Source organism: Cupressus sempervirens, chromosome 5, assembly GCF_028749045.1.
Source record: "Cupressus sempervirens isolate cs-2001-9-10 chromosome 5, ASM2874904v1, whole genome shotgun sequence".
In the NCBI taxonomy this organism is placed as follows: Eukaryota; Viridiplantae; Streptophyta; class Pinopsida; order Cupressales; family Cupressaceae; genus Cupressus; species Cupressus sempervirens.
In genome coordinates, this window is record NC_143122.1 from 386,723,734 (window position 1) to 386,737,694 (window position 13,961).

At 31.2% G+C, this 13,961-nt stretch overlaps 1 pseudogene; it reads left to right on the forward strand.

Moving 5' to 3' along the window:
* The first annotated feature begins 1,272 nt into the window (after positions 1–1,272).
* LOC149556397 (putative 12-oxophytodienoate reductase 11 pseudogene) lies at positions 1,273–2,179 on the forward strand (annotated as a pseudogene).
* The last annotated feature ends 11,782 nt before the right edge of the window (positions 2,180–13,961 follow it).

Consider the following 13,961-nt stretch of genomic DNA (forward strand, 5'->3'; position numbering starts at 1 on the left):
GCATAACCCCATTGGGTTTTGAAGAGATTTTTCATCCTAGAAACCCATTCGGGTTATTGATGTTTTTAGTTTTTTTTTTGTGATTTCCACTAAATTGTACACCATCTTGGTGCACACACCCAAATACTATTTTGAACCTAGGGATCATTCTTGTTTAATTGTCTAATACTCCTCATTGTAGTAGCAATAGATTTTGTTGGTAGTGTGCTAGCATCCCTCATTCGATTTGTGACATGGTTTAAAAGTCTCATGTATCTTCTATAAGTCTAGTTGTTGTATTAGGCATTGACAAGTTGATCTTTTGATACAACAACAACCCTAGTGGTTAACAAATTTGGTACATCTTTTTTTTTCAGTAAAAATCTAGTCATAACCAATTCCTATTTGCATTATTATATTATTGCATATTCTAACTAAGATTTTTAATATATATGTTTTATGTGAAATGTTAATATATTACTATCTTCCATTATAACAAAGTTCATTTTCCAAGGTAACTATTGAACTAAGAACTAATTTTGGCCAATAAAAAGCCTCTAAGGTTTATTTATCCTGTAAAATATCATTGTTGCTAATGTTGTATTAGAACCATGAATAAAGCCTAAAATATTTTGGCTGTTACGTCGAGAGGCGTTCTATACAATGGCAGCACAAATGCCCAGCACGGGAATATGCCAAGATTCCTTGTCAATAAAAAAGATTTGGGAGCAGTTACAAACTTCCAAATTAAATATTAAAAAAGAATTCCCAAAATAATAGCTGGCCGAAATAATAGGAAGCCAAATGGAGGCCGAAATAATAGGCTCGAAAAAGTAGGGTCCGAAAAAGTAGGACCCAAAAAAATAGGGGCGAAATAATTTTGCATGCACATTCATGCTTATTTTTTGCGGGGAATGGGGGAATTTGAAACAAATTCGTGGAATGTGAAGAGACATCTGTTGGGGGATATGAGGAGCCTCTCAGAAGTTATAAAACCAAGGCTCCTCATTTCATTTTCATTTTATGTTTTTGCAGGAAGGAAGAGGTGGAGGTTATTGGAGGATTAGATTGGAGTTTTTGAATAGGAGTAAATTGAAGTTTTGGAGTAACATTTTTGCAGGTGAGATTTCTATTTTTTATTTACATTTTCATTTAGATTTAGATGTAGATGTAAATTGAAATTCAAAATTAGTTATAATTTTCTACTTTGATTTAGATTTCAATTTTAATTAATTTCAATTTGGTTGGCTCTCCTCCACAACAAACAGTATATTGTGTATTTAATGGGTGCATTGGAATGCAGATTATCAGCCTAATGGCCAATCTCTAGTTTCCTCCACAAGCAAACCAATCTCTGGAAAGATCCCTCTTCCGAACCGAAAGGATGTGGCAGATTTCTCTCCTCCCCGGCCTCTGAAAATAGAGGAAATTCCCAATATAGTTGTTGATTTTCGAAATGCTGCCAGGAATGCAATAGATGCAGGTATGTTTTTTTATTCTGATCTATCTTGGTTTGAAGAAGAGAATGTTCCTTTTGTTGACATAATCAGTCCTTTTACGAATAGGGTTTGACGGTGTTGAGATCCATGGGGCGCATGGGTACCTTGTGGACCAGTTCATGAAGGACAGTGTGAATGATTGAATAGATGGCTATGGCGGAACATTGGAGAATCGTTGCAGATTTGCACTTGAAGTTGTGGAAGCAGTGGTGGATGAAATCAGAGCAGAGCATGTGGGAATTCGGCTTTCTCCATTTTCAGATCATGCAAAAGCGTATGACTCAAATCCAGAGGCACTGGGACTTCACATGGCGGAGGCTCTGAATAAATATAAGATATTGTACGCTCATTTCTTTGAGCCCAGGATTGATAATTCGTAGACGACGATAGCAAGTGAAAAGAGTCTGATTCCCATAAGAACAACATTCAAGGGGACATTTTTGGCTACAGGGGGTTATGATCGAGATGATGGTAACGAAGCTATTTCCAGTGGCAAGGCAGATTTGATTGCTTATGGCCGACTGTTCTTGGCAAATTCGGATTTGCTGAAAAGATTTGAGGTGAATGTGCCCCTCAATAAATACCACAGAGAAACATTCTATACTTTCGATCCTGTTGTTGGATACACAGATTATCTATTCCTCGAATCTTGAGTGCTTTTGATATGTCCAATGTAATCATACCTTCTCCAGATATTTGCAAGCCAGAGTTCTCATTCAATTTTTAGACAATTTATCTTGTGTTAGAGATCAATCGATTTTCAATACCATGAAATATGATAAGTCAATATTGGCAAACTTTTTTAAAGAGGAAGATTCATTTGCGTTGACCATTTTTGTCTTCTAAATTTAAATTTAAATTAGGGTTCACTGAAATATCCGAGAAAACATAGATGGTATATCTGAACTTTAAATATTGAATATAAAATTTATTATTAATTGTGATTTAAGGATGTATTTAAAGTACGAAAATACATGTCGTATTAGCCGTTTTTACACCTTTGAACTATATAGATGGGCTAAAAAAATTGTAAGAACAAATGAATTGATAGGGTAAATTTTTAGAGAACTATCAATATGACAAATAAATTTATTATTAAACTATCAAAATTTGTTATTAAACTCTCAATGTTTGTTATTGTTATAGGCAACTTAGTATTTTATTTAATATACATAAATGTACTTAGTATTTTATTTAATATACATAAATGTGATTTCATAATATGTATAATATATATATGTATGATAAATATATAATATTAATATGTTTCTTTTTCTTTTTTTTCCTTTATGTTTATATATGTTTCTATTTTGTATTTGATGATTGTATATTTATATTAATTTAGAAACTTGTTGAAATAGAATATAGTAAATTTAAAAATTTGTTTTTAGCAATTTACAATGTTAGATATATATTTTTATATATAATTATATTATTTAAAAATCTCTTAAAGTAAATATATGAACTTAGAAACTTGCTTCTTTTATTTGAAACTTTTGTATAGATTACTAATTTATAATTATAAGTCCTTCATAGAGAATTTTACATAGATGACTAATTTATATAATAATTGTCTAAAATATAAAATATTTAAATTTAAAATGATCTATTAAATTATTTTTAAATTAAAAAAATTGACAATCAACTTTTTTTTTAAACGTAAAATGAAAGGTATGAAAAAAAATCTAGCCGTCGTAAAAAAATATATGGAGCAACCGTCAAATTCCAAGCCTGCTTAGGAGTGGCAAATTCACCAAGGTAGATGTAATCTAAGGTTTTGGGTATGGAGGGTCAAAATGTACCTGCATAATCAATTTGTCTGTATTTTTTTAGAAATTAAAATTCATAAAACTATTATATGTAATTTTTAAATTAATTAATAAAAGTGCATTTTGGTCCTTGTATAGAGAGTGTCGTAATCTAATAGGGAGAGATTCGAAGTTGATAATTGGCGTTAAAAAGTGTATATTGCAACAAGTGTTACATAATGACTTGTATTTGTGTAAGTTATAGTAGTTTAATTAGATATAAAATAGATATAAAAATCTAATAGTTGGGTTAAATTAATATAAAATAGATATAAAATTAAACCTAAGGGTTAAATTAAAATTGAAAACCTTAGGGCTAATATTAATATATCTATTTTATATCTAATATATATATTAATTTTAATTAGATATAAAAATCTAATAGTTTGCCTCAAGATCCTTGACCCATTTTAAGGGTTATAATTTAAGGTGATCCATTCCATGTGCAAGCCATCTTTTATACACACTTTCAAGCATGCAAGTCATCATTTTATGTATGTAAAAAATTAAAAGAATTCTATATACATCTAGATTTTTTGAAAAGAATTCTATTTACATCTAGATATTTTGATTGAAATAGCCATAATGTAAAAACAAAAAATAAAATAGAAATGTTAATATATGTATGTAGAAAAAATTAGAAAGATTGCATGCATCTAAAAAAATTCTATTTACATCTAGATTTTTTTAGAATGGAAAAAAATGGATAATAGAAATATCAGTTGCATGTTTGTAGAAATAAATTAGAAAAACATGTATCTAGAAATTAAAAAGATTCTATATGTGTCTAATTTTTAGATTTTACTTTATTCTAAACTAATTATTGATGGATATATATTTTAAAAATATTTATGTAGTTTAAAGTTTAGATTTTAATTAATTTGTATGCAAATAGGAAAAAGAATAAATATTTTATATATATGTAGATTAATTTCTATTTTTAAAATTTACAAGTAAATGAGTACTTTATTCATTTAAAGTAAACAAGTTTTTAAGTAATATATTTTTATTTTAGAAATATATTAATCATAATGTTCATTTATTATTACTTATTTAATATACTTACTCTCAAATCTAAGACAATAGAAATGATATTTTATTAACTTTGAAATAGGGAAGTGTTAAGCAAGTTCGTTTACAAAAATACCAAAAATATATTTGGTCTTTGATCAAATTGGAGTTAATATTAGAAATATAAATATGATCATTAACAATTAAGCTAAATTCAGTTCAAAACAATAATATTATTTAAATTTAAATAAAATAAGCCATGTTTACTTTGAAACATCAAACAACTAATTAACTAATACAATAATTAAAATAAATGAATCTATTATGACATAGAAAAATATTTTCGAAGTATAATTTCTTTGTTTTTCAATCAATATGAGTTTTTTTTCTACTTGAAAAGATAAACCATCCTAATTGTCATCCTTAGTTAACCCTAATAGAAACCCCTACCTTAGCCCTAGCCCCAACAATGATGTACAATCTAACTATAATCCAACATTAAACTATAATTATAGCACTAAAACATATCCCTATTGATATTCTCAACTCTAATCATAACGGAAATCTCAGCCCAAACCATAATCTAAACCAAAAACCTACACACTAATATTGGTTATAGTCCTAACCCTAAAATCTAACCCTTAACCATAATGTAAAAAAAAACTCTAGAATATTGATCAAAATCCTAAACCTAACTATAGGCATAACCATGATATTAAACTCTAAATCCAGTCCCAAGGTCCTAACCATGGTGTAAACCTATAACCGAACTCTTAAAAATTTTACTAATCTCTGATCCTAATCACATTCCCAACTTTAAACTTGAACCATAAACCATAGTTGTAACCATAATCATAAACTTAAACAAAACCCTAACCCTAAAGGTACAATCATAAAATTAATCATAGCTTAGACCCTAATCCTAGCACAAACCACAATCATGACCAAATATAAATCTTCACCTTACCCCTAATCATAATTTCAATGTTAACCCTAACATTAGTTTCAATCCTACCATGATATGAACCCTAATCTTAACTCTAATTAAACCTTGACTAAAACCTAATCTAAATGATATATCTAACTATAATCCTAACTGTAACTATCATACAACCCAATGCTAACCCTCATGTATATTTAATCCCTAATCTTAACTCTAAATATTCTATAAACTCTAGAATTGACCTTGATTCTAACCATAACCCTAAAATCTAAATTGTAACCATAGCACGAAAGGTGGGGACCCCCACTACGTGGCACAATTCTGGGTCTTGGAGCCTCGCGAAAGCACTACAGAGTGAGGAAATGTCAGAAAGGTGACATGTGGTAGCATGACGCAATTCTGGGCTTTAGAGCATTGAAGAAACAATGCAGCGTAAGGAGGCGCTAGAATGGAGACTCATGGAAAGAAGAGGAAAGACTTTCATGTCGCTGGCAGAAAACTACGAAAAGAGATAACATGATGTGTTAACCTCCCACAAAAAATGCAAGGTTGACCACAAGGGGGAATTTGGTTTCCCCAAAAATGAATGATGGTGATCGATGAAGGTCTTCCTCTCGAAATAGATGGCATAGATGCATTGTGAATCCTCACCAATGAAGGATTAAGTCACAACCGTCGATGTAGATTCTCCCCTCAAAAAGGATGACTGAGATGCAATGAGGAAACTCCTCCCAATGAAGGATTAAGTCACATTCATCGATCAAGATTGGCTTTATTTCCAATGGATGACTAAGATGTAGTGAAGAGATTCCTCCCAACGAACGAAGCAGATAGCACAAAAGGTGCGAACCCCCTCCATGTGGCACAATTTTGGATCTCAAAGACTCATGAAAGCATTGTGGAGTGAGGAAATGTTGGAAAGGCAATGCATCGTAGGATGATGCAATTATGGGCTTCAGAGAATTGAAGAAAAAATGTAGCATGACGATGCATCAGAATGGAGATGCATGGCAGCATCTTGTGCAATTCTAGGCTTTAGAGTGTTTCGAAGACACTAGCGTATAAAGAAACGTTAGAATGGGAATGCATGGCAACATCTTGCACTTTTGGGAAGATGAGAAGATAGCTCGCAAAGAAATAAGAGTTATCGAATCTCGCAGCATGAATCAACCTGACCAAAAAAAAATGATCCAGCATGGTCAATGAAGAAACCGAGCCAACACAAAATGTTAGCTGCCAACTTTAGTGATGTTAACCCTCTGCAAAGAACCTATCCCATTTAAGGTCTCTCAGATCAAACATCAGTGATGGGTTGAATAGGGGGAAAAAATAGCACACAATGCCCTCCTAAATGAAATTCTAAATGTAACACTAATAACCGTGGTCCTACTTCTTTCCCTAACCTTATCCATGAGTGTGGGAATATACATATTATTATATAGGGCACCTTATATAATAATAAATATAATCTAAAATCCCAACCCTTACTCCCCTCCTAACTATAACTGTAACCCTATCCCTACCACTAACTGTAACCCTGAATCTAACTCTACCATAATTGGACTTTAACCCTAACTATAACTGTAACCCTAAACCTAACTCTAACCTTAACCGTAACCATAATCGTAACCCAAAACCTAACCCTAATTGTAGCTAGAATTCTAATACTCTGTCTACCCCTAACTCAAACTATAGCCCTAACTATAACTCAAACTCTAACCCTAACTCATATTCTAACCCTAAACCTAACCCTAACCTTGACCCTAACCTTAACCCTAAGCCTAAGCCTAACCCTTTGTCTACCCCTATCTCTAACCCTAACCCTAACCCTAACCCTACCCCTAACTCTAACCCTAAATCTAACTCTTGTTGTAAATCTAACTCTACCATAATTAGACTCTAACCCTAACCCTAACTTTAATCCTAACTGAAACCCTAACCCTAACCCTAACTCTAACCTTAACCCTGACTCAATCCCCTTACCCTAACCTTAACATTGATATAACTCTCTCTATATATAACCCTAACTCTAAATATAAACCTAACCCTAACCCTAACCCTAACCCTAAATCTAACTCTAACCCTAACTGTAAGCGTAACCCTACCCCTACCCATAACTCTAACTGTAAATCTAACTCTACCATAATTGGATTTTAATTTTAACCCTAACCCTAACTCTAACCTTAACCTTGACTCAAAACTCTAACCCTAACCCTAACTCTAACCTTAACCTTGACTCAAAACTCTAACCCTAACCCTAACTCTAACCTTAACCTTGACTCAAAACTCTAACCCTAACCCTAACTCTAACATTAACCCAACTGTAAAATTAACTCTATTGGTAACTCAAACCCTAAACCTAACCCTTATTCTAACCCTAACTCTAACTCTAGCTCTAGCTCTAACCCTAACTCTAACCATAACTCAAACCCAAACCCTAAATCGAACCCTAATCCTAACCCAAATTATAATGCTCTGTCTACCCCTAACTCAAACTATAACCCTAACCCTAACTCTAACTCTAACCCTAACTCATACTCTAACCCTAAACCTGACCCTAGCCCTAACCCTAACCCAAAACCTTACCCTAACCCTAACCCTAACCCTATCTATAACCCTAACCCTAACCCTAACTCTAATCCTAATCTTAACCCTAATTCTAATCCTAACACTAACCTTAACCCTACCCCTAACTCTAACCATAAATTTAACTCTACCATAATTAGAATCTAACCCTAACCCTAACCTTAACCCTAGCTCAAACCCTTACCCTAACTTTGTCCCTAACCATATATCTACGTATGACTATAACATTTTACATTACAATATCCCAAAAATAAAATATATATTTTTATCTAAATTAAACTCCTTATATTAAATTTAAAATAATATTTGACTCAAACCTTAACCGTAACCCTAACCTTAACCATGAGCATTACTCTAACCCTAACCTTAAACATAAACATAACTCTACGCCTAACTCTAACCCTAATTCTAATTCTACCATAATTGGACTCTAATCCTATCCCTAACCCTAACTATAAGCATAACTCTAACCCTAGCCTTAACCATGAGCATAACTCTAACTCTAGATCTGACTCTACCATAATTGGACACTAACCCTAACCCTAACCTTAATTTTGATCCTAACTCAAGCCCTAACCCTAACTCTAACCTTAACCTTGATTCAAACCTTAACCCTAAGCCTAACCCTAGCCTTACTATAACCCTAACCCTAATCATAACCATAACCATAACTCTAACCCTAACCTTAACCATGACCATAACTCTAACCCTAACCTTAACCATAAACATAACTCTAATCTGAACCTTAACCATAACTCTAATGATAACCATAACCACAATTCTATCCTTGACCTTAACCATAGCTCAAACCCTAACCCTAACTCCAACCCTAACCCTAATTCTATCCCTAAGGTTAACATTAACTGTAATGTTAACTTTGTCCCTAACCATATATCTACGTATGACTATAACATTTTACATTACAATATCCCAAAAAAAAAAAAATTATCTAAATTAAATTCCTTATATTAAATTAAAAGATATATTTGACTCAAACCCTAACCCTAACCCTATCCCCACTATAAGCCTAACCATAACCATAATGATGACTCTAACCCTAACCTTAACCATGAGCATTACTCTAAACCTAACATTAACCATAAGCATAACTCTACCCCTAACTCTAACCCTAATTCTAACTCTACCATAATTGGATTCTAACCCTATCCCTAACCCTAACTATAAGCATAAGTCTAACCCTAGCCTTAACCATGAGCATAACTCTAACTTTGGATTTGACTCTACCATAATTGGACTCTAACCTTAACCCTAACCTTAATTTTGATCCTAACTCGAAACCTAACCCTTTAAACTCTAACCTTAACCTTGACTCAAACCTTAACCCTAACCCTAACGTTAGCCTTACTATAACCTTAACACTAACCCTAATCATAACCATAACCATAACTCTAACCCTAACCTTAACCATGACCATAACATTAACCCTAACCTTAACCATAAACATAACTCTAATCTAAACCTTAACCATAACTCTAACAATAACCATAACCATAACTCTATCCCTAACCTTAACCATAGCTCAAACCCTAACCCTAACTCCAACCCTAACTCTAATGCTAACCCTAACCCTAATTCTATCCCTAAGGTTAACATTAACTATAATGGTAACTTTGTCCCTAACCATATATCTACGTATGACTATAACATTTTACATTACAATATCCCAAAAATAAAAAATATTTTTTTAATCTATATTAAACTCCTTATATTAAATTTTTAAAAATATTTTGAAGCATAATTTTATAGTAACTTCATACAACTCTAATTAAAAATTAATTAACAATTTTATAGTAACCTTATCAAAAAAAAAAAAAAAAAGTAAATATTTTTCCTATTGCACCGCGACTGCCACTAGCTATATATACCTCTATATATATTACGCCAAGAGTAATCGTTCTCGAGGTGCCTATTTTTATTTTCATTAATCCCAACTTCGATTAAAATAACTTTGGGATTAAATAAAAATAGGCACCTCAAGAACGATTACTCTCAGCGTAATATATATAGAGGCATATATAGCTAGTTATTGTCATTCATTAGGTTACCATTTAACATATTTAACCAAAAGTTTGTTAATGGTATTTACATATTTATTTTTGTGTTATCCAACCATTCTTATTTAATTCTAAAGATTGTGATATGGTGATTTTGTTTATAAAATTGATACAAATCCTCATTGGAGAAATTCAATCCAATTATTTTACTCTTGTTTGTTTCACGTGTATCTCATTATAAAATTACAAGTAATTCTTACCATTACACTATCTAAGTAAGATCCAAGATCCTCCTTATTTTTAGCATGTGAAGACTCTACTAGATATGTTGTAGTCCTATCTATCTCATTTGGTACATAAGTCATATGATCAACATCCTAATCAAATATGTTAATGAGAGGTTAAAGAGTCTATCCAAGAGGACCCAAAAATGTATTTTTGCACATAGTACAAATAGGCAACTCATATATATGTGGAGTTGACAAGGTTGTATTGAAAATTTAATAAATCCACCAAGAGTATCGAGGTTATTTTGTTAAGCGAGTGATGACATCTAATAAATCAAAAGGTCACTCAAATCATGAATAATCAACATACTCTAGAGGCTACCTTTGCAACAACATTTAGAGGTTGTACTAGAGAATGGGGATAAATACAAGGAGGGGGAACATATGAGCTTTATACTACTCAAAGTTCCCAATGTTTATCCTAGAGCACTCCTCTGCCCACACCCTAGAAATGTCTCATGTTAAATTTGTTGATGTGCTTACTTGGAAAAACTCAACATACATTTTTTAAGGAAAAAGAGAGGGGCATCAAGATCATTTTAAAGTATTTTATCAAAATCCATCCACTAAAAATCTCAATAGTTATTCATTATACACTAATGTTGGGATGATTTCACATTATACTTTAGTTTTTGCATAGGTAAGTGCACCAAGTTGATGGATAAAAGGGCACTGTTTGATGATAAAAACACATTTTTTCACAAAACTTGTGTGTGTTATCTAAAATATGAAATAACATTCTAGAATTATGTCTTGGTAAAACCAAGCATAAAGTTCTTCAAAATAAGTATGTGTTTTGAAACTAGTTCTTCAAAACACGTGTATTTTGAAGAACCAAAAGTTCCCCTAAATAGATGCATTTTTTTTTCACAAAACTTGTTTGCGTTATTTCAAATTTGAAATACCAAGCTCTAATTATATTATGGTAAAATTGAGCCTAAAGTTCTTCAAAATACATACATGTATTTTGAAAATCTAAAAGTTCTTCAAAACACGTGTGCATTTTGAAGAACTAAAAGTTCCCCAAAACACATGCATATTTTGAAGATCTAAAAGTTCCCCAAAACATGTGCATTATTTGAAGAACTAAAAGTTCTCCTTGAAATGCATGCATGTTTTGAAGAAATAAATGAAATTTCTTAGTCCTTCACAACAAGTATATGTGTTTTGAAGAACTATATGTTATTTTGATTGGCCAAACCATGTCCATGGCTTTATTTAAATTAAACATACTTTTCTTATCTAAAAATGAACCTTCTCCCTAAGAAATATATATATATACATACATATATATATATATATACATATATACATATATATATATATACATATATACATATATATATATATATATATACATATATATACATATATATACATATATGTAGATATATGTATATATATGTAGATATATGTATATATATATATATATATATATATATATATATATATATATATATATATATATATATATATATATATATGTATATATATGTATATATATATATATATATGTATATATGTATATATATATATATGTATGTATATATATATATTTCTTAGGGAGAAGGTTCATTTTTAGATAAGAAAAGTATGTTTAATTTAAATAAAGCCATGTATATATATATATGTTAATTTTATAAGCTTGTCCATTTTTTTCTTCATAACACATACACGTTATGGAAAACATGGAACTGTATTTTTTGTTTTGCATAACACGTATGAGTTATTTATCACAAAGGAACCTGTACATATTATGTCTTGGTAAGAGGCTTGGGGAATAACCCTAAGTTTTCAAGCTTATTTTTCCTCCATTTGTGTCCCTTTACATGATTTTTTTAAAATTTTCAATGATGATTTCTCAACTTTTTCATCATCAGATTTACAAATGATCAAGTGGGTATCTTTAAAATTACCACCATCATCCACCTTCTCATCTTTCTAACCATATATTTTTACTTTTATTTTTATTTTTGGACAACACAATATTAGCATGGTGAACTTTAATTTATTTTTACTAGTGTCATAAAAGTCCTCAGAAACATATTTATACCATTATTTTAATAAATTTTGATCTAATTGACCAAATGAAAAAGAGATTACATGCTATTCTACACTTGATTCTATACATTTTTTAGAAAAGTTTTCATTTTAAATTATTTTGATGTAAGTTATGCTCAATGTTCAAACAAGTACATGTTTTTAAGGATGGAGTCACTTTTATTTTTCTTTTTAAAAATACTATTACAATAATAAAGTTTTTCCTTATTAATTAAAGCATATTGATTTAATTATTAAGTCACTTATTATCTCTAGTTTACTTAAGCTAAACTTGGGCATATAATAATTAATTCTTTTATTAATTATTATCTTGCAATCTAGGTTAGTTCTTGTTAGGGTTTTGATCTCCTTCATAAGGACGATCTCTCTTTCTAATTAAATGTTGATTCACTTTTGATAAAAGGTAATTTCTCTTTTTTCTCATCAAGAATGTCTCATATGTGGATCTAGGAATTCCAACATCCATAGCTTTTTCTTCTCTCTTTCTACTACAGTTGTTTGCATGTAGGTGATTCTTGGGAGTTGTAAGGTTGACCTTTCATCAACTTCAACATGGTATCAAAGCTCTAGATCTTCATGTCCCTATTATATAATGAGAGGCTTAGCTTGGCTTTCAAATCTATATGTTTACTTTTAGAGAATTTCATTTTTCATAGGCTTTTTGTATTGGATTTGGGGGGACATCACCTTTTTCTATGCACTTTGAGCTCAAACGGACCTCATTGTTGAGATCAAGATGCCCAAAAACCCCTATTTCATCTAAAATTTATCCAATTTGGACACAGTTGGAATATGAGGAAAAATAAATTGCTCTCATATTTGTCACATTTCTCAAGGTGGTGATTTTAAGGTTTTTCAACTTGAAAATAAGATTTTTTGACATGTAAATTGAGTTTTTTTGACACAAAAATTGATATTTTTTCAGCATAGAAATCAAGATTTTTGGAGTGCAAATTGAGAGACTTTGGCATGGAAATTGAGATAGTTTCTGGTACAAAAGTTACATGCTTCCCAAGGCAATTTTGGTATGGAACCGACATGCTTCTTGAGGTGATTTTTGGTACATAATATGCATGCTTCCCAAGACAGTTTCTCGTATGAACTAACATGTTTCTCGAGGTAATTTCTAGTAGTAGTAGTGGATACACTTCCCAAGGCATTCTGGCATGGGTCTTAGGTCGGTGATTCTTTTATTTTCCCTTTTGGCTCTTTTTTTATTTACCTATGATTTTTAGGACGTAACTTGGTCATCTAAACTCTATTTTTTGTAAATGAGATATTGTTAGAAAGATGATTCTGAGCCCATCGTGATGGTGTAGTTTATTTGGATTTTTTTATGTTGTTTGGTTTCCAATTTATGTAGTCAAATTTAGAGGTTCTATTTTGCACTCTAGGAGACATATCTTGAGACATTTTATTTTTCATATTCTGCTCCAAGTGCATCTCATTCATTTTTTTGCTTCTTTGCATTATGGTGGATATCTTGGTTGTTTTAGGTCTAGAGATCAATTTTGTTGCTTCAAATAATTTTTAATGGGTTGTACTATCTCTCGTACTAGCCTTATGTCTCTTTTGATCTTTGTTGACATCCTTTTGTAGTATTTTTGCAAATGCACTAAGATAAAGTGCTACTCTATTGCATTTCAAGATCTTGCACATGTTAATGTTTTGTTGTACTTGATATACATTATAAAGTGCCTTGGGGGGTTTCATGTTGGTCATATTTTCCATGTTTATTTGCCAATTGATTGTGCCTTCCATGACATTAGCCT